At 34.8% G+C, this 18,977-nt stretch overlaps 2 long non-coding RNA genes across 2 annotated transcripts; one reads left to right on the top strand and one right to left on the bottom strand.

Annotated features, from left to right (window-relative positions):
• Positions 1 to 5,914: 5,914 nt before the first annotated feature.
• LOC130994626 (uncharacterized) lies at positions 5,915 to 7,615 on the top strand. Its single transcript, XR_009091846.1, has 2 exons — positions 5,915 to 6,495; positions 6,798 to 7,615. It is a non-coding gene; the product is annotated as an uncharacterized LOC130994626 (long non-coding RNA).
• A 3,973-nt stretch (positions 7,616 to 11,588) lies between these two features.
• Positions 11,589 to 13,763, bottom strand: LOC130994625 (uncharacterized). The gene is made up of 2 exons (XR_009091845.1): positions 13,404 to 13,763; positions 11,589 to 11,791 (listed from the first exon to the last, which is right to left on the bottom strand). It is a non-coding gene; the product is annotated as an uncharacterized LOC130994625 (long non-coding RNA).
• Positions 13,764 to 18,977: the final 5,214 nt, after the last annotated feature.

The raw sequence follows: 18,977 nt of genomic DNA, 5'->3' as shown, positions 1-18,977 counted from the left end.
GGTCACTAATACTAATGGTAGTAATGTTTCTAATAACATACCTAAACTTACTAAAAAAATTAGTCAAGAAAAAGAGTTATACTCTTACAATAAGATTCTTGAAAGAGCTAAAGAAAAAGAAAGAGAGCCTACTATATCTGAATTAAAATCAGAAATTAATATAATAAAATCTGAGATAAAATTTCTCAAAGAAAGAATTGATATTTTAAATACCAATAATAATATTAATAAAAATATTTGGAAAAATGATAATACTTCTTCTGATGAAGAAAGTGATAATGATTCTTCAAAAAATGAAGAACCGGAAATTAATCTTTTAAAAAACTTAGTCTGGGTTAATAAAATTGACCAAATTTTATCACAAAAATGGTATTCTAAAATAACACTTATCATTATTAAAGAATACTCTATTACTATTGAAGCTCTCCTTGATACAGGAGCTGATGTTAATTGTATCAGTGAAGGAATAATACCTTCCAAATATTACACTAAAACTACTCAATTCATCACGGCTGCTAATAATCAACCTCTTAGTGTTGATTATAAATTATCTAATGTTGCTATTTGCAATTCAGGAGTTTTTCTAAAAACTTCGTTTATTTTAATAAAAAATATTTCAGTTCCTGTTATCTTAGGAACCTCATTCTTTCAACTTATCTTCCCTATCAATAAAATTGATAACAATGGATTGTTTAGTACAGTTCAAGGAAAAAATTTATTTTTCCCCTTTACAACTATTCCTAAAGTAAAGTCTATTAATGTTTTACGAAAAGTTGTTGAAAATAAAAAAGAATTTATAAATTCTTTAAAAGAAGAAATAAGTTTTAAAAAATTAAATGAAAGAATAAACTCCAAAGAAATACAAGAAAAAATTCAAATTTTTTTAACAAGAATTAATAATGAAATATGTGCAGAAACTCCAAATGCCTTTTGGAGTAGGAAAAAACATGAAGTTAAACTTCCTTACATCGATAATTTTGATGAAAAGTCTGTTTCCACAAAAGCAAGGCCTATTGCTATGGGAGCCAGACTGTTAAAAGTCTGTAAAGAAGAAATTGATAATCTCTTGAAAAATGGTCTAATAAGACAAAGCAATAGTCTTTGGAGCTGTCCAGCTTTTTATGTTGAAAATGCTTCCGAAATTGAAAGAGGTGCTCCTAGACTTGTAATAAATTATAAACCACTTAATAAAGTTTTAAAATGGATTAAACATCCCTTACCTAATAAAAGAGATTTGATAAATCGAATGTTTAAAGGAAATGTTTTTTCTTCATTCGATCTTAAATCAGGATTTTACCAGATTCTTCTAAAAGAAGAAGATAAATATAAAACTGCTTTTACTGTCCCATTTGGACATTTTGAATGGAACGTTATGCCATTTGGATTAAAAAATGCTCCCATGGAATTCCAAAACATTATGAATGAAATATATAATCCCTATATGGATTTCATAATTGTTTATATTGATGATGTTTTAATTTTTTCAGAAAATTTAGAACAACATTTTAGACATCTCAATACTTTTATACAAGTTACCAAAAAGGCTGGTTTAGCTATTAATAGTAAGAAAATAAAAAATTTTCAAACTAAAATAAAATTTTTAGGACATTTTATTGAAAATAAAATAATTACTCCAATCGAAAGAGTTATACTCTTTGCCGATAAATTTCCTGACAAAATACTTGAATTAAATCAATTACAAAGATTTTTAGGAAGTCTAAATTATATCGGAGATTTTTATCAGGATCTTGCACAAGATTGCAAATTATTATTCCAAAGGTTAAAGAAAAATCCTTTACCATGGACTGAAGATCATACTAATGCAGTAAAACGCATTAAGAAAAGAGTTAAAGAACTCCCATGCTTATCTATTGCTAATCCTGAAGCATTCAAAATTATTGAGACAGATGCATCCGAAATCGGATATGGTGGAATTCTTAAACAAAGAAACCCTGAAAAATCTAAAGAAGAACTAGTTAGATTTACATCTGGAATTTGGAATAATGCCCAGAAGAATTATTCTACTGTTAAAAAAGAATTACTTGCTATTGTTAAATGTGTCCTTAAATTTGAAGGAGACATTTTAAACAATAAATTTTTAATAAGAGTTGATTGCAAATCTGCCAAATATATTCTCTTTAACGATGTTAAAAACATCGCATCAAAACAAATTTTTGCTAGATGGCAAGCTATTTTAGCATGTTTCGATTTTGAAATTGAACATATTTCAGGAAAATCTAACTCCCTACCGGATTTCCTTACTCGTGAATTTTTACAGGGACAATCAGTGGTCACAGGTCGTTAAACGACAAGCTTCAGGGAAAAAGCCCATGACAATTCTTCCATCAAAGAATTATCAAAATTTCCAAAAGCCACAAGGAGCTAAAAGCTCTGACTCACGTGAAGAAGAAAATCTAAAAGATTTTGATTATCTTAAAGAATTTGAAAATGATGAAAAAGCCTATGATATTCAATATTATAATGATGCTATGTTCCTTCAAAGAGGAACAAAAGAAGAGATAAGATATCCATATCTCGTCTCTGGATTTTTAAATTGTTGTCCAATTGAAAATGACCTAAAAGGTCTTTCTCCCTTGCAAATTGCAAATATTTATCTACATAAAGACATGCAACCAGTGCACGGGAATAAGACTCGAGAATACTTTGAGAGAATTCTAGTTGATACTGGATCAATAACAGTTCAACATATGGAAAAACCCAATAAAGAGTTTGCATTCTCCAAACTCATTATTAAGAGAATTCTTCCCGCCTCAAATTGGGGTCTTCCACTTTTTCAATCCAGAAAACTTGAAAACTTTCAAGGGATTCCATATTATAACTATTATGACTATGTCAAAGCTTGGGATAATATTTTCCTTTATGAAAATAGTGCTCGAAAGCACTCATGGTGGATAAAATTCACACTTGATGATGAAAATCAAAAAATTCCAAATTGGTATTTCTCTTTTTTCTTTTCATGGGGGGCATCACCCATGATATTTCCAAAGGATATTAAAAATATCTGGAGAAAATTTTATAAAGAAAATAATCATCTTACGAATATTTTTGCTATTCTACAATTCGTAAATCATTATCAAGTCCCATGGATTATTAGATGGGATTATAACCTTGAAAATCAACAGTTCGATAAAATCGAAACAAAGATGACCGCTACCATACTTAAAAGAAGAATTCTTCTTAAATGGTGGCCAAAAGAAAATTTCTTTGATGAAGGTAAAACCTATGACAAAAGAGGAATTCTATCCCTCAAACCATCTGCCAACATCATGAAAAATATGAATGCTCAGACTCCTTCTCATGATACGTTGCTCAAAGAACTACTTCTAAAAATGAATAAAGAATCTGTGAATTCTTTGTACAAAGAAGTTTTTGGAAAATCCTATGCAGATAATGAAGAAATTCCCTTGACATCAACATCTGAAAACGAAAGAAGACTTGTTGTTAAAGAACAACAAAATTATGAAGAAACTGAAGCAATGGATGAAGATGAAGATGATTCAGACTTCGATCTTCAAAAGTATCAAGAAGCACAAGACCCGAATGCAGAATGACGGAAGCAAAATACAGAATGATGCAATCAAGCTTCAAGCTCACTTATTGCCTATACTATTACCTTTTGAAAAAATTGGCCAACCTTTTTGACTTCTTGGACAAAATATTGTCGGAAGTCTCAATTTCCTTCCTATATAATGTCTAGTGTTGTAGTGAAGAAAGGCACGCTTGAGTTTGCTCGCCTACTTCTTCCTCTCCCTCTCTCACTGTCAAATATTTGTGTTAATTGTACCTGTTTGAAGTTCTGAAGAAATTCTTCTTATGTAAGTATTTGTTAATTTCTTCTTATGTAAGTATTTGTTATGAGTTTTAATCTTGTTGCATACAATAATATTTTTTATGCTCCATATGATTATGTTATTTTAGATAGCAATCGTGCTAACTACTTTAAAAAATTAAAAGAAAAAATAAAATGTATTAATAATCTTATAAAATATCTCGAAAGAATTTTGGAAACCCCAGGACTTGACGATTTTCATAAATTTGAAATCTTTAATTTCAAATTACAAAAGGCTAAACAAAGCTTAAAAGCCTTTGAATTTCAAGGTTCTTACATATCCGCTGCATAATATCTGATTAACATAAAATGTTTATTCTGTACATATAATATATATATATATATATATATATATATATATATATATATATATATATATATAGAGAGAGAGAGAGAGAGAGAGAGAGAGAGAGAAGAGAGAAGGGATCTATTGAGAAGGCTATATGTTGTGAGAATAGAGAATAAATCGTGTTCGCTGATCTTAAGGAATCCAATGACTCACATTCATCCAAAATTTCGGCCCCTATAAAATGGTCAAAGGTTACAATTGTAATCTATCATTATTATATAACCGTCAATACCATATTTAAGATATGCTTAATCTTGGTAACTTTATGCGTATCCATTATTAGGGCAAATTGCATGAAAATACCTCACTTTATACCAAAATTTGGTTTTTTGACAATCTTTTCAATTGTAGCAAAAATTTGAACTACCTTTCAATTTGTTGCAATTGACTTCCGGAGTAATTTTCCGGCCAACTTAATGCTGATGTGGATTCCCGTAAAGTTGATGTGGCATGCCTCGCCGGACGACAAATTGCATGAAAATACCCCACTTTATACCAAAATCTGGTTTTTTGACAATCTTTTTAATTGTAGCAAAAATTTGAATTACCTTTCAATTTGTTGCAATTGACTTCTAGAGTAATTTTCCGGCCAACTTAATGCTGATGTGGATTCCCGTAAAGTTGATATGGCACGCCTCGCCGGCTAATCAAACGACAATGTCTCTAATTACCTTAAGCGATGTCGTTTTCCACGATTTTAAGCAAATTACAATTTCTAGTTTTATATATTTGTCGATTAGGGCTTCAAATGTCCTCATTTCTTCTCCCAAATTTTCTCATCTCAGTTAAAATTCTTGTTCCATAAATTCTCATTTGCAGCAAAAATCTTTGAACTGGTGGATTCTTCTTCTCAAACGGGACGACTGAGCTCATACAATTTTCCTTTACCTTCAAAATTCTGCAGATGCGAAGAACCAGAGCCGTGCATCTTGCAGGCTTCAAATAGTGTGACTAATCCGGAGAGGCGCTACTTCTCATCATGTACAAAAATACCCACATCAAGTATCTTGTACTCTTTAAAATATACTTTTATTTAATTCATATGTTTTTTTTTTCTTTAGAAAATTTATGGAACAAGAATTTCAATTGAGATGAGAAATTTTGGGAGAAGAAATGAGGACATTTGAAGCCCTAATCAACAAATATATAAAACTAGAAATTGTAATTTGCTTAAAATCGTGGAAAACGACATCGTTTAAGGTAATTAGAGACGTTGTCGTTTGATTAGCCGGCGAGGCATGCCACATCAACTTTACGAGAATCCACATCAGCATTAAGTTGGCCGAAAAATTACTCCGAAAGTCAATTGCAACAAATTGAAAGGTAGTTCAAATTTTTGCTACAATTGAAAAGATTGTCAAAAAACCAGATTTTGGTATAAAATGAGGTATTTTCATGCAATTTGTCGTTTGATTAGCCGGCGAGGCGTGCCACATCAACTTTACGGTAATCCACATCAGCATTAAGTTGGCCGGAAAATTACTCCGGAAGTCAATTGCAACAAATTGAAAGGTAGTTCAAATTTTTGCTACAATTGAAAAGATTGTCAAAAAACCAGATTTTGGTATAAAGTGGGGTATTTTCATGCAATTTGCCCTCCATTATCTATATATTATATAAAAGAGCAGTTTAACGGTAATATTTTACCGCCAATTTTTTTTATGTAATTTAAATAGACGTGATTTACTTCTACTTAAGATTGAGATAACCATGGACCCATTTATCAGTTAATTAACTTAACCCATTATCCCAAATTTTAGTAACTGCAACTCTCTATTTCTCTCTTTCAAAAGCAACGCATTCCCTTCCACCATCCCATAATTTTAGTAACTGCAATTCTCTCTCTCTCTCCGAAACGCAACACAGCTGCTCCTCATCGCTTTTTAGCAAGCGACAACCTTTGCCAATTTCTGCCACTCTTCTCGCCTCTGTTACCTTTCATCCACATCAGTACATCAGGAAAGTCGTCGCAGTTAACTCTGCTTTTTCATCAATTTTCATCAGCCACATCATCGAGTCGCGACGTCACCGGTGACCACCGTAGCAGTCCAACGCCTTGCAGCACTATTTGACCGCCTATGTCCGGCAGAAAAAGCCACCACTTCCTCCCCAGTCAATCAATACAGAAACTACCATCTCCATCTCTTATAAAAGCATCTCTTATTTATTTTATATTTTCTATTTTCTATTTCAGTCTTTTTATATTCTTAATTAATTTCTTAATTTTTCTGAATAAAGGATTTGATGTGTGTTTATAGGTGAAGTTTGGAGGTTATACAGAAGCTTCTGAATTTTGGTATGGTTTTGAGGTTTCCCAAATTTTTTTGAGGTTTTATAGTTCCAATTTCTTTTACACGGTAGATTTCAAATAATTTCTCTATATCCTTAGTAGTATGTTTTAAGTTTTGTCTATTGTTTATCAGCATGTTGATCATTGAATTGGAAAACAGAACCTGCCCCTTTGGCCCCTCTTGCCTATATCATGCATTAGTTGAAGCCTTTTAACACATTATCAAATTCAATTTACATTCCAGAATTTTCTTCTCCATTTTTCTAAATTTAAGATTTTCTCTTATGACAAATTAATTATGGAAGTAGGCCACTAATATTGAATCTCCGGACATCAAGGTGAAAAAGGCGATGCTTATTACAAATTGCTTGTGGAAAAAGGAAAAACAGACTGTTGATTTGAAAGATGAATTTGCTGAAACAGTAGTTTTCAAAACTGGAAGGCTACCTGTCTCAACTCCCTCCTGACATCCAAACCAGAAGGCAACCTGCACTGCTACACAGGGCATGGAAGGCGAGGAGAAGTGTTTCTTGCGTTTCAGGCCCGAGAGAGAATAGCTTGAAAATCTCTAATTTAGTTTCCAGAAGTCGAATCTGATCCGTGGATGCTGTGGACATTGCTGATTGTCTGTTTCCACGTGGCAAAAGAGAAGTACAAACAGATCAGTTGCAGGCCATTGATAGGTTCTCTAGAGCTCTAACAGCTGCTGATTTAACCTCTATATCATTAAGCTCAAGCATCTGAAGAAAGATATTGCTTGTCGTGATCAGTCAGTTCAAGATCGGCTAATGTATCTGCCATAATTACTTCCTGCATGTGCATCAAGATTTGTTATAAATGTACTGATTATCTCTCACTTTTTATTTTGAAGATTTACCTTCAAAAAGAATGCTAAGGAATTTCACCCTTGCCCATCCGCACGATGTTTTGATCAAGAAAAGCAAGACTGTCCAGAAGCTCTTGGCATATTTTGAAGCTTGAGCATCATCATTGATTGCTAAGCTTTATGTGTCAATTTTGTGTCTACCACTGCTTGTGATAATTTAATTTTTGTTGTGCTTTCAACATCAATTTGTTCCTCGGTAGATAGTGTATTTAGTTTTTAATATATTTATGGCTTCTTTCATTTTAGCTCTTTTTGTTTGAGTCATGCTATGCAATGCAACTATATGATAGTTCTAAATTCTTAAATATACACGATGAATATGTGATTTATTGGGTATTTTTGTAAAGATCCATTAATATTGATGGTCATAATGATACTACTGAATAAGAGAGACTGATATAAAGTAAAGGTTTTAATATTGAAAGATACTTGAGCGCCCTCTTTGGTGTAAGTGGTAGTGTATGATGTTGCCAAAAAGTAATTAATATTGAAGATGTTCTTTTGTTATAGAATTTGAAGTTTCTTTTATAGAGTAGCTTAATAGCTATGAAATTTATCCTCATTTAGATTATAATTCGAGAGAATCTTGATGGTATCCTTTTTGTAAGAACAAATGGATGTTGTGATTTTTACATTTTTATATGAATTATGGAGTAGTAATCTAATCAACTTGAGAAATGAAAGTTTTCTTATTTGTCTGAACATATATTATTATTATTATTATTATTATTATTATTATTATTATTATTATTATTATTATTATTATTATTATTATTATTATTATTATTATTATTATTATTATTATTATTATTATTATTATTATTCATTAAATTAATATTATACTCATTAAATTGATAATATTGTTATTATACACTATTTTAAATCAAATATTAATATTTAAATTAATATACTTTTTTTAGTACTAATTAATATAACTCATAAATAATGATATTTTGACATTTTTACACAATTTAAAATTTTTAAAAATAAATAAATATATCATGGCCCGTGCATCGCACGGGAGGGCGTACTAGTTATGATTATTTTCCAATTTTAATAAACTATATTCCCTGACCTATAAACAATTAACGGTGCTGCATATTTTTTGTTATTTTGCAGCTTTTTTCACACACTTTAGCCATTGATTAATTATTTTGTAATTAACGCATGGTGTTTGCGTATGCATTCCAGATCTTTGTTTTATCATTTGAAGGTCTTACTTTATTATTATTATTATTATTATTATTATTATTATTATTATTATTATTATTATTATTATTACTACTACTTCGATTTGCTGCATTTTGTATATATATGTTGTTGTATTAATTCTTTTTGTTTTTATGTGTTCTTTATATTAATATTTAAAATTCTTGAATAATATGTGTCTTATTCGTCATAATCATTTATTTATTCAATTAAATTTAAATAATATTCAACATATACTCATCATTTTTTAACATGTTCCTTGTTATTCACCAATTTCATATAATTTATTCATTAAATTAACACAACATGTTCATTAAGTCAACATTTCAATTTCATATGTGTTAATATATTGTTTGAAATGGGTTATAACTTTTTCTCTCTCTAGGACTTTTTCTCTCTCGGCTGGTCCGCATGAGAGATCACGCGTGGAGACTTTTTCTCTCTCTGGGACTTTTGCGACCACGCCTATCACGCGTATCAGCTTCTCCACCGGAGCTGTCACGGAAGCATCATCTTCCGCCGTTTCACCACCACGCGTTTCAGCACCACTCGTATCAGCTTCTCCACCGGAGCTGTCACGGAAGCAGCTGCTACCGCCGTATCACCACCACGCATATCAGCACCACGCGTATCAGCTTCTCCACCGGAGCTGTCACGGAAGCAGCAGCTGCTACCGTCGTCTTTAAGGAGCCGTCTCGAACGGAGCTGTCACGGAAAAATTCTCCGGCCTCCCGCGACTTCAGGACGGCCTCTCATCTGCTCGGATTCTCGATCCGGTGGGCGGCGCTGATAGCACGACGGGCCTGCCGATCCAGAGGGCTCTTCTCACCGCGAGGGCTCTTCTCTGATCCAGACTCCAGACTCTCCACCGGCGAGGGCTCTTCACCGATCCAGACTCCAGACTCTCCCACCGCGAGGGCTCTTCTCCGGCCGGACGCGACTCCAGACTCTCAACCGGCGCTTCCTGCCGGTGATGGATTCGAGTTCGCCGGAAGTCCATCGTGACAAGGGGGGCCTCAATCTTCCCCTGGTCTCTTCTAATTTTGACAGGTCTCGATCTAAGTCCCCTGCAAATGTTCCGTCTCAGCACCCGCCTCTCGTAAAGCCGGGTTATTCTTCCGGCGCAGTGGCTGCTGGGCAGCGCTCGTCGGGTTTTTCACCGGCGCAGAGTTTGATCGGTGAGCCTCACCAGGCCATCCCTGGTTTGATACAGCCGCTGCCGACTTCAGTAGCGCAGGTGCCGGGTTCTGCTCCGGCTGTTTCTTTCGCTGCCAAAGTAGCTGATAAAGTCCAACCCAAATCCCTTAAGAAGCCGGATGTTGCAGCGTATGGCCTCCGAGGCCTTCAAATACAGCGAGAATGAGAGGTTGTCACCCTCTCAGTGCCCAAATCGGAATATCAAACAAAGTTGGATGAGTTTCAATTTGCACTAATCGGTAGACTTATCCAACGTAAAGGGGACAAGCCACGCACGTTCGCTGACTTCTCTCATGAACTTCGAACCATATGGCAGTGCGCCGACTGTCAACTGGTGCCCATGGCTAAGGGATTCTTCGTTGTTAAATTTTTGACGATGGAAGCGAAAAAGAAAGCTAAGGGGAGTTCTTTTCTCCAACTGTCAATCGGCCACGTACGCTTCCGTGAATGGACTAGGTATTTCGATCCGTATAAGGAAGTGTCGTCTCTGGCTCAGTTATGGGTTCGGATATATTATCTCCCTGTGGAGTTATGGACTCCGGTGATTATTGCTGGTATAGGTCGTGTGCTTGGTCATCCTATGCGAATTGATAATGCCTCCGCAACTGGTCATGTGGGACACTTTGCGCGGGTTTTGGTGGAACTTGACATGGCTTTGCCTATTCTCAACTCGATGTACATTGATGACGGCGATAGATCGTTCTACATTGAGTTTGGTTTTGAATCTATGCCTCTTTTTTGCTCGCGTTGTAAACTTACAGGTCATTCAACGGATAAATGCCGGAGAGCTGATAGGGCCACGAGCAAGCGAAAGATCACTGACCCTCCTGCTGTGGTTGTGAAGAATCTTGATAAGGGAGAGGGTCCGACTCCTGCATGGCAGCCCAAAGTTGATATTCTTAAACCTCTATCAGGTCTTGATCTTCTAGACGCGGCACCTTTTAAGAAAAATGATCTCCCTCTGGCGGGGGATGCTAACCGATATCAAGCGCTAGATGAGGATGAGGAAGAGGAAGTGGAGGAGACTATCATTGCGGACTCCAATTATAAAGCAGGCCCTTTACATGAGGAAGAAAATGATGGGTCGCCTCACACGGACAAGGCTAGTGATAAGGAGGGCTCGAATGTAGAGGGAACTTTGGAGTTGGATTCTGGAACGAATAGTGGAGCTGTGGTAGAGCAACAACCGGTAGTTGGGGCAGAAGATTCAGCGAGCCAGCGGGTTAATTCGCCGATTAAGGAAGTTGATTTTGATAATAAATCCATTTCTTCTCCGGATGACATGGCGAGTCGTATTATTAGGTTAGAGGAGCAAGTTAATCAGGGGATGCAGTTGCTCTCGGAGCAGAAGCGCGGACGTGGTCGTCCAAAGGGCTCGGTAAAGGGACGAGAGCCTATACATGCAATTCCGGAAGGTTGTATTAAAAGTCGTCTCAGGAATGTGGAAGAAATGGGTAACAAACCGATTGAGTTCGTGGTTGACGTCACCAATAGGCCTAGTATGATTGCAATGAATAATGTCGTCCATAGGCGTTGGTCGGATGATTTGGATAATGATCCTGACTTTCCTTTTTGAGTTGTTCTCCTTCGCTTTTTAAGTTTTGTGCCCTTAGTCTGCATCTTGTGCTTTCAAGGGATGTTTTTTCTTTTTCACTTTATAATAAACCTCAATTTAATAATGTGTTAATATATTGTATTCATGAATATTGTTCAAGATGTACCAAATAAAAATTATGTTTATGCGAATAAGGACAATAGTTTGATGAATAATACATCTACTATTCATAAGTTGTGAATAAGGAAAATATTTTGCTGAATAAAATAATATTATTCATGAATATGATATGTAATGAATAATTACAATTTCGCAATGAACAAAACAAAGTTTTTCAATTAACAGAAAACAGAGTCCCTGTTTTGACATCCCATGACTTTGCAGATGGATCAGCACTTCCAGTTATAAGGCTCGAGGAATCCCCTAAAGAGCAAAAACGATCCATCCATTGTAACCTAAAAACAACCCAAAATCTCAAGTATTTCATTAGTATAATGAATAAGATTTTGATTCTGATGAACATTCTGCATACGACTTAATATTAATAAAAGACATAAATGAATAAGAAATACAAAGTTACGAATAATCATCATAGTATGACGAATAATCAAGAAGTGTATTACTAAATCCCCTACACATGCCAAACAAAAAAGTTGAAAGATCTGTGTGCATGCCTGCAACAACAAAAATGATTAGCATATATATCCAACTTTGCATTATCTTTCTACTGTTAGTTTAGAGAATGAGCCACAAGTAGGAATTGTACTATTCAGATTGTATCCAACAACAAAAAATGATAAGTATATATCCAACTCAAGCGTCGTCACGGGATATGGAATGACTGAATTTCCATGATTCTGTAGAATAAGGGTAAATGGTTGAGCCAGACACACATAGGATGCAGCCAGAGCCATTGTGTAACAGCCCGGCTCCAGAGTTGACGGCTGTCCCCACAGACCAATACGAGTCTTTTCTAGCGTGTTTTGTCCTCACTCGCACGCTCCCTGAGAAACTTCCCAGGGGGTCACCCATCCCGGAATTGCTCCAAGCCAAGCACGCTTAACTTTGGAGTTTCTTCCGTGTGGGCACCAGAAAAGAAGATGCATCTTATTGATATGAGTAGCACCTATCAAATCACTTAAGCTCTCCTCGAATATGCAGTCCTATACCTGCATATTCTTGGAATCCCTCTCGTTCGGGTGTGTTTCGGTTCATCCCTACGCCCCTCCGCTTGGAAGTCTTAACCGGAGACTCTCCTTGTCCGTGCCTCTTTTGCACCGGCGATCACTCCGCACTTCATCCCCGGGCGTCACAGGCCCACCAGCTTCCGCTTGGTTCGTCCCCGAACCACACCGTACTGGGAGAGGTTCGGCTCTGATACCACCTGTAACAGCCCGGCTCCAGAGTTGACGGCTGTCCCCACAGACCAATACGAGTCTTTTCTAGCGTGTTTTGTCCTCACTCGCACGCTCCCTGAGAAACTTTCCAGGGGGTCACCCATCCCGGAATTGCTCCATCCCGGAATTGCTCCAAGCCAATCACGCTTAACCTTGGAGTTTCTTCCGTGTGGGCACCAGAAAAGAAGATGCATCTTATGGATATGAGTAGCACCTATCAAATCACTTAAGCTCTCCTCGAATATGCAGTCTCATACCTGCATATTCTTGGAATCCCTCTCGTTCGGGTATGTTTCGGTTCATCCCTGCGCCCCTCCGCTTGGAAGTCTTAACCGGAGCCGCTCATTGTCCGTGCCTCTTTTGCACCGGCGATCACTCCGCACTTCGTCCCCGGGCGTCACACATTGTTCTCTACATTATTCATAAACAAAAAAAAAACACAAAAATTCAACACTTTCTTCACATACATATTTAGAAAACGATGATCCAAAAATTTACACTAAAAAATTGGTCAATAGAAACGACCATCGTAACAAAAATCCTAAAATAGATTTTCCAAAAATTAAAAATAAAATCCAAAAGAAAAACACATATATTCAACAATTTTCACATGAATATTCAGAAAACGAAAGTGCGAAAATATATTTTCAAAGATTAAGAGAATTCTTACCAGAAAATTTTAGAGAAATTGAAATGAAGTTGACGATTTCCAGAGGATAGTGAAAAAGGTGGGCAGATTGGATGAGCAGACTTCAATAATTCCAGCGTCCATTCGTCAATGGTTGAAATCGCTGAAGAAAATAGCCGCCCAAAATCTTCCGCCGTTTATGAATATCGACGCCCAGAACATTCTGCCCAAACTCTGTTTCTTGAATATAAAGATGCCGCAAGTCGTTTGGAATTTGCACAATATCCGGGATTTGATTAGGGAGTGTTAATAATCGGGGGTGATAAAATACTGATTTAACCCCGTCGAATTATTTTATGTTATTTAGTGAATTATAAAATCAGTAAAATAATCTAACCAAAGCCAAATCTGACCGTCTATTTCCTGAAATCTAACGGGTAGTATTTCTTCTTTAATCTTAACACTTAGGGGCTTCTCAATAGATCCTTACCCTATATATATATATATATATATATATATATATATATATATATATATATATATATATTACTAGTGCTCTAAGCCAAGCACGCTTAACTTTCAAGTTCCTTTCGAGTGGTCACCGGTACAGAACACGCATATTATTGATATAACTAGCACCTATTAATTCATTTAAACTCTATTTCAATATACAATATTATTCATTCATAACCTTGAAATATGTCGAGATAATATCTAAGACTCATGGTGCAGGCGAAAGATTGATGGTAAATATACGATCGAATTTAAAATAATAAAAAATTATTATTGTCGTAATTAAAAAAAAAAAGAAAAGAAAATATGAGTATGAAAAATAACAATCAACTATACAATAAAATCAATATACAATCAAATAATAATAGTAATATACAATGTTATCGTAGTAAATTATTAAATTATTAGATTTATTTAGATTTATTAAATTATTAGATTTATTATTATTAGATTTTGATGAGGATGATATTCAGGATCCCAGAAAATGGACCTTCTTAAATAACCAAGATCCCGAATATTAAGGAATCCCCATCCCAGAGCTGATTGTATCATAGGAGAATGAGGAGAAAAATCCTATCCCAGGAAGTAAACGGGCGCAGCCCTGAAATAGCAGAGTCGTCCATGGCCACCTACACAAAGCTAGAGTGGGACGGCAATGGGATATCTTCAGACTAGGATCGACCAGACCATACCTAGTCTTCATGTCTTGTGTGATTGGAGCTTGAGGGCAGGTCTGTTGTTTTTCGGAGAAGAATCCTAGCTGAAGGTCTACCGTACGGAAAAGGTGGATCTGTACGAGGGGAAAAGGTAGCTTTATACGGAGCAAGAAAGGGAGCACCTGCAGAGCGCATAACCGTGACTGTAAAAGATAGCCAATCACTGCTCACTTTAGGGGGACCACTTTTTCCTAACTAACAATCTCTCGGCTTATGTGGAGGGTACTCAGCAATAGGGGAAATGACTTTTCTATCCTTGCGAATAAAAAGTAATAAATGGATGAGAATACCCATCCTGATTATGGATCGAAAGGACAGAATAGCCCATAGGTTAAGAGGCTTATATATAGGACGAGTAAGATAACATAGGGGGACTTCTCAATTTTTAAGGATTATTCAAAAGGAAGGAGAACGCCATTCAAATATATTCGACCGTTAGAGAAAAAAGAGGAAGAATCGCCTACTTGAAGGAGCTCATACCTGGAATCATCGGAAGAAACCAGGTTTGGCTACATGGTTTAGGTTTTAAAGGAATGTCGGTAAGAACCGCCTTCACCAGATTTAAAATAATTCAATATACAATATCATTCATTTATTAAATCAAATAATTTATTATTTTAAAATAATAAAATATTTGAAAATAAATCAAATAATTTATTATTTTAAAATAATGAATCAAATAATTTAATAAATCTATCAAATCTATTAATTTATTATTTTAAAATAATACATCTATTAATTATTTGCTTTAGATTAACATTTAGTATTATTTTAAATATTATTTGCAAATAATATCATATTTGTATTAGATAATAATATTGTCTAATTTTTTAGAATAATATTATGATAATAACAATCATTTTTAAAATATTATGAATAATTTAAAAATAAGAATTAAATAAAAAATTAATTAAAAATAATATAATATATATATATATAAATAAAATAAAAAATATAAAAATAAATAAAAACAAAAAAACAAAATTTAATAATTTAAAAAATTGGAAAAATAATATTAACGATCGTTTTTTCGGTCGTTAATAAATAAAACAAAAAATAAATAAAAATAAAATAAAAAATAAAAAATAAAAAAATAAAAATAATATTAACAACCAAAAAATTCGGTCTTTATAAAAATAAAAAAATAATATTAACGACCAAAAATTTCGGTCTTTAAAAAATAAATTTTTTTTATTAAAAAAAATAAATAAATAGTTAAATATTTTTTTTAAATACTAACGGCCGAAATTTCGGTCATTAAAAAATAAAAAATATATAAAAATTTTAACGACCGGAAATTCGGTTGTTAAAAAAAATAAAATATTAAAATATTAAAAAAATAATTAACGACCGAATTTTTAGTCGTTAAAAAATAAAAAAAAATCGGTTGTAAATTGGTCGTTAAGGCCGCAAAATTAACGACCAAAAATTTCGGTCGTTATAAGCGTGTTTTCTTGTAGTGTGAATTTATGAAAATAAATTTAAATCATAATTGCTTTTATTTGCAAAAATATTTAATGCAAATCATTTCGTGCTCAACTCATATAATAATTTGCACATAACAATAGGGAGTGTATCATGTATATCCACCATGTTATCATAGTATATAGATCCAAAATATGGAACACACAATGTGTGTATGTGGCGAGCTAGGAGTGTAACATGTGGCAAATGTCTTCCAAAAGTTCCAATGCAAAATACACGCAGAGGTAAAATATGAATAAAATTTTTGGAAATTAAAAAAGGGCAAAGGTGCAGATTCCCCCCTGTAGTACACCCCCTAGAGCTTTTAGCCCCCCAAACTCGGTCAAAGCGCGTTGACCTCCCCAAAGTCCCGGAAGAAGGGTGCAATTAAGTCCAAAGCCTTGACGGGCGTTTAACGCCGTCTTCAATTTTTTTTTATTATTATTTTCGCTGGGCCCCACCGCCAACAACGCTATTGTATTTAGGAATTAGGGTTCAAATTTGAAGGAAACCTAATTTTATTGCGAGATTGCGAGGTTGCTTGAAATCGAGAGAAATTTTCAAGATTTTCGTCAATTGGGTTAGGGTTTGTTGAGTATAGAAGGAATCGAGATATTATCATGAGCTCGAGCTCAGGTTCGGGTCATCCTCGTCACGTGGAAAACGGCAGGTGATGAATGGCGATGAGGTTAGGTATTGCCGTTGTAAATTTGAAGGCAAGAGATTGGAAGCTACGAGACTGACTTCTTGGACTGAAGAAAACCCGGGTAGAAGATGAAGGAATATTAAATTGAATTAACGTTCTGCTTTGCCCGATGATCGTTTCTTGGTTATTATTAATTTATCATACAACGATTAATCTTAAACATGCTCCTATGAATTTAACAGCTGCACATAGGTGTTAGGAATTACTTACTTGTGAAGCGGATGCAGAGATCGTTGATGATCGTGTCGAAAGACTCCAGTTCTGATCTTCTCGAATGTATCCCGCTCAGCTTTCACCGTTGGATGGACAACGAGTTATGAAAGTCCCAAGCTAGAAATCCCTACACGTTTCCTGCGGCTCCTTAGCTCTCAAAAACCCTAATAATTATCAGTGTGTATTTCCTGAGAGCTGACAGCTGTATTTTATAATAAAACACAGAGAGAGGGGCGCCAGTTTTAGGGTATGGGCGATTTCTAGCCCTTCTTGGGCTAGGAGACATTGGGCCAGTCCAGGGACCAGATACAAGGAATAAAGATGGGCCTCAAATAAATTAATTTATCTATGGTCAGCCCAGACCATAATTAATTTATAAATATCAGTTCATTCCACTAGAGAACCGATATTGACTTACCCCTTTATTGCCGGTGTTGAGTCGGGGCTTGTATTTAGACTTATTAAATCCTCGTATTTAAAATATCTGACATCCATCAATTAATTAGAGCTCTGACAGCCTTAATTAATTAATCTCTTTTGTAATCCTTAAGCAGTACCACTCAAACCTTATTATTGCGCCTGAACTTAATCAACCTGCAGGGTTTAACGCAATAAACATTATTGAGCTCCTTAAGGGGATGTCATTATCCTCTATCGGATACGAGTACTAATACAGATAATCAAATATCATATATTAACCGCTATCACCCAAGATACAGAGTACTCAAGTTACTATATAACTCTCGCTCATAGTAAATCAAAGTGATAAACGAATCAACATATATATCTGAAATCTTATTAGTATTAAGATCATATAAGTTACCGAGACCTTGATTCTTCACTTAAGTCAGATAGAAGAATACATCTCACTCTGGTCCTATCAATACGTTATGACGTACCAGTATAGATAAGTAGTCAAGACAAACTACTTCCATCTATACCGCAGCTTAAACCAATAACTTGTCCTAGAGTTATTTCGACTGTGATTATATTATATCTCTTAAGGTTATTCCAATTATACGGTCTTCTGTGATCTACAACACACCATATAATCTACTTATATAGAGATAAAGAACATACATTTGCAATCATGAACACAATCAGATAGGAGATAAAATAGTGAATACAGGAACCAATGTATACAAGCATAAAAAGTTTTTGCTTTCAGTATACAAATCCAACAGAAGATTCTATGGGTGTCGAAATTGGAAGGTAAATCAATTGCTTATCACTCATTTTGTTTTTGCCCTAAACATGGAATTAATACTCATTTTCTGATTTCACAGACCCGGAATTGTGGTTTCTTTGATTGGTATGACGAACCAATGTGTGAAAGAGGTCGGGAAGTTATAAATGCATTGAAGAAGGAAAACACCAAGCTTGTAAAGCTGCATGAAACTTCGAAGCCCCCCATGGATTTGGAAGCTGAAATTGATCATCTTTGGTCAGTGATTGCAAGTTGGAAAGAAGAGTCAAGGGGTGTTAGAAGGAGAAGCCGTTTTCTTTTCATTTTTCTGATTATTTCATGGTGTGTGATAATCAAGCTTCTTATATAGCATGAACTTTGTGAAATGCTATGGAAATTATCTGTAAATCTCCACTCTATTTTGATGCTATGGAATGATGCTTAATGTATCTTGCTGTTGTTAATTGAATGATATAATCTCCCCTGGTATATTATGAATTTTCAATGTATCGTGTTTTTGTATCATAAGCATTTGATACTAAGGGAATATAGTGCTTTACACAGAAAACTAAATGCACAAACATAAGCTGCAAATTCATTCCCAACAAACATAAACACCAAATTTGCACAAACATAAATGCACAAACATAATCACCAAATTTGCTGCAAATTCATTCCCAACAAATTCAAGCCATAGTCATAAGCTATGAGTTTGAAAAAAAAACATAATATGGAAGCTCATTGTCTAGCTGAATTCCAAAAACAAACAAAAGAAAACAACCCAAAGCTCTGTCAACACACAAATTCTAAATGTTAGC

Source organism: Salvia miltiorrhiza, chromosome 7, assembly GCF_028751815.1.
Source record: "Salvia miltiorrhiza cultivar Shanhuang (shh) chromosome 7, IMPLAD_Smil_shh, whole genome shotgun sequence".
Taxonomy (NCBI): domain Eukaryota; kingdom Viridiplantae; phylum Streptophyta; class Magnoliopsida; order Lamiales; family Lamiaceae; genus Salvia; species Salvia miltiorrhiza.
This window is presented reverse-complemented; position numbering and strand designations above follow the sequence as displayed.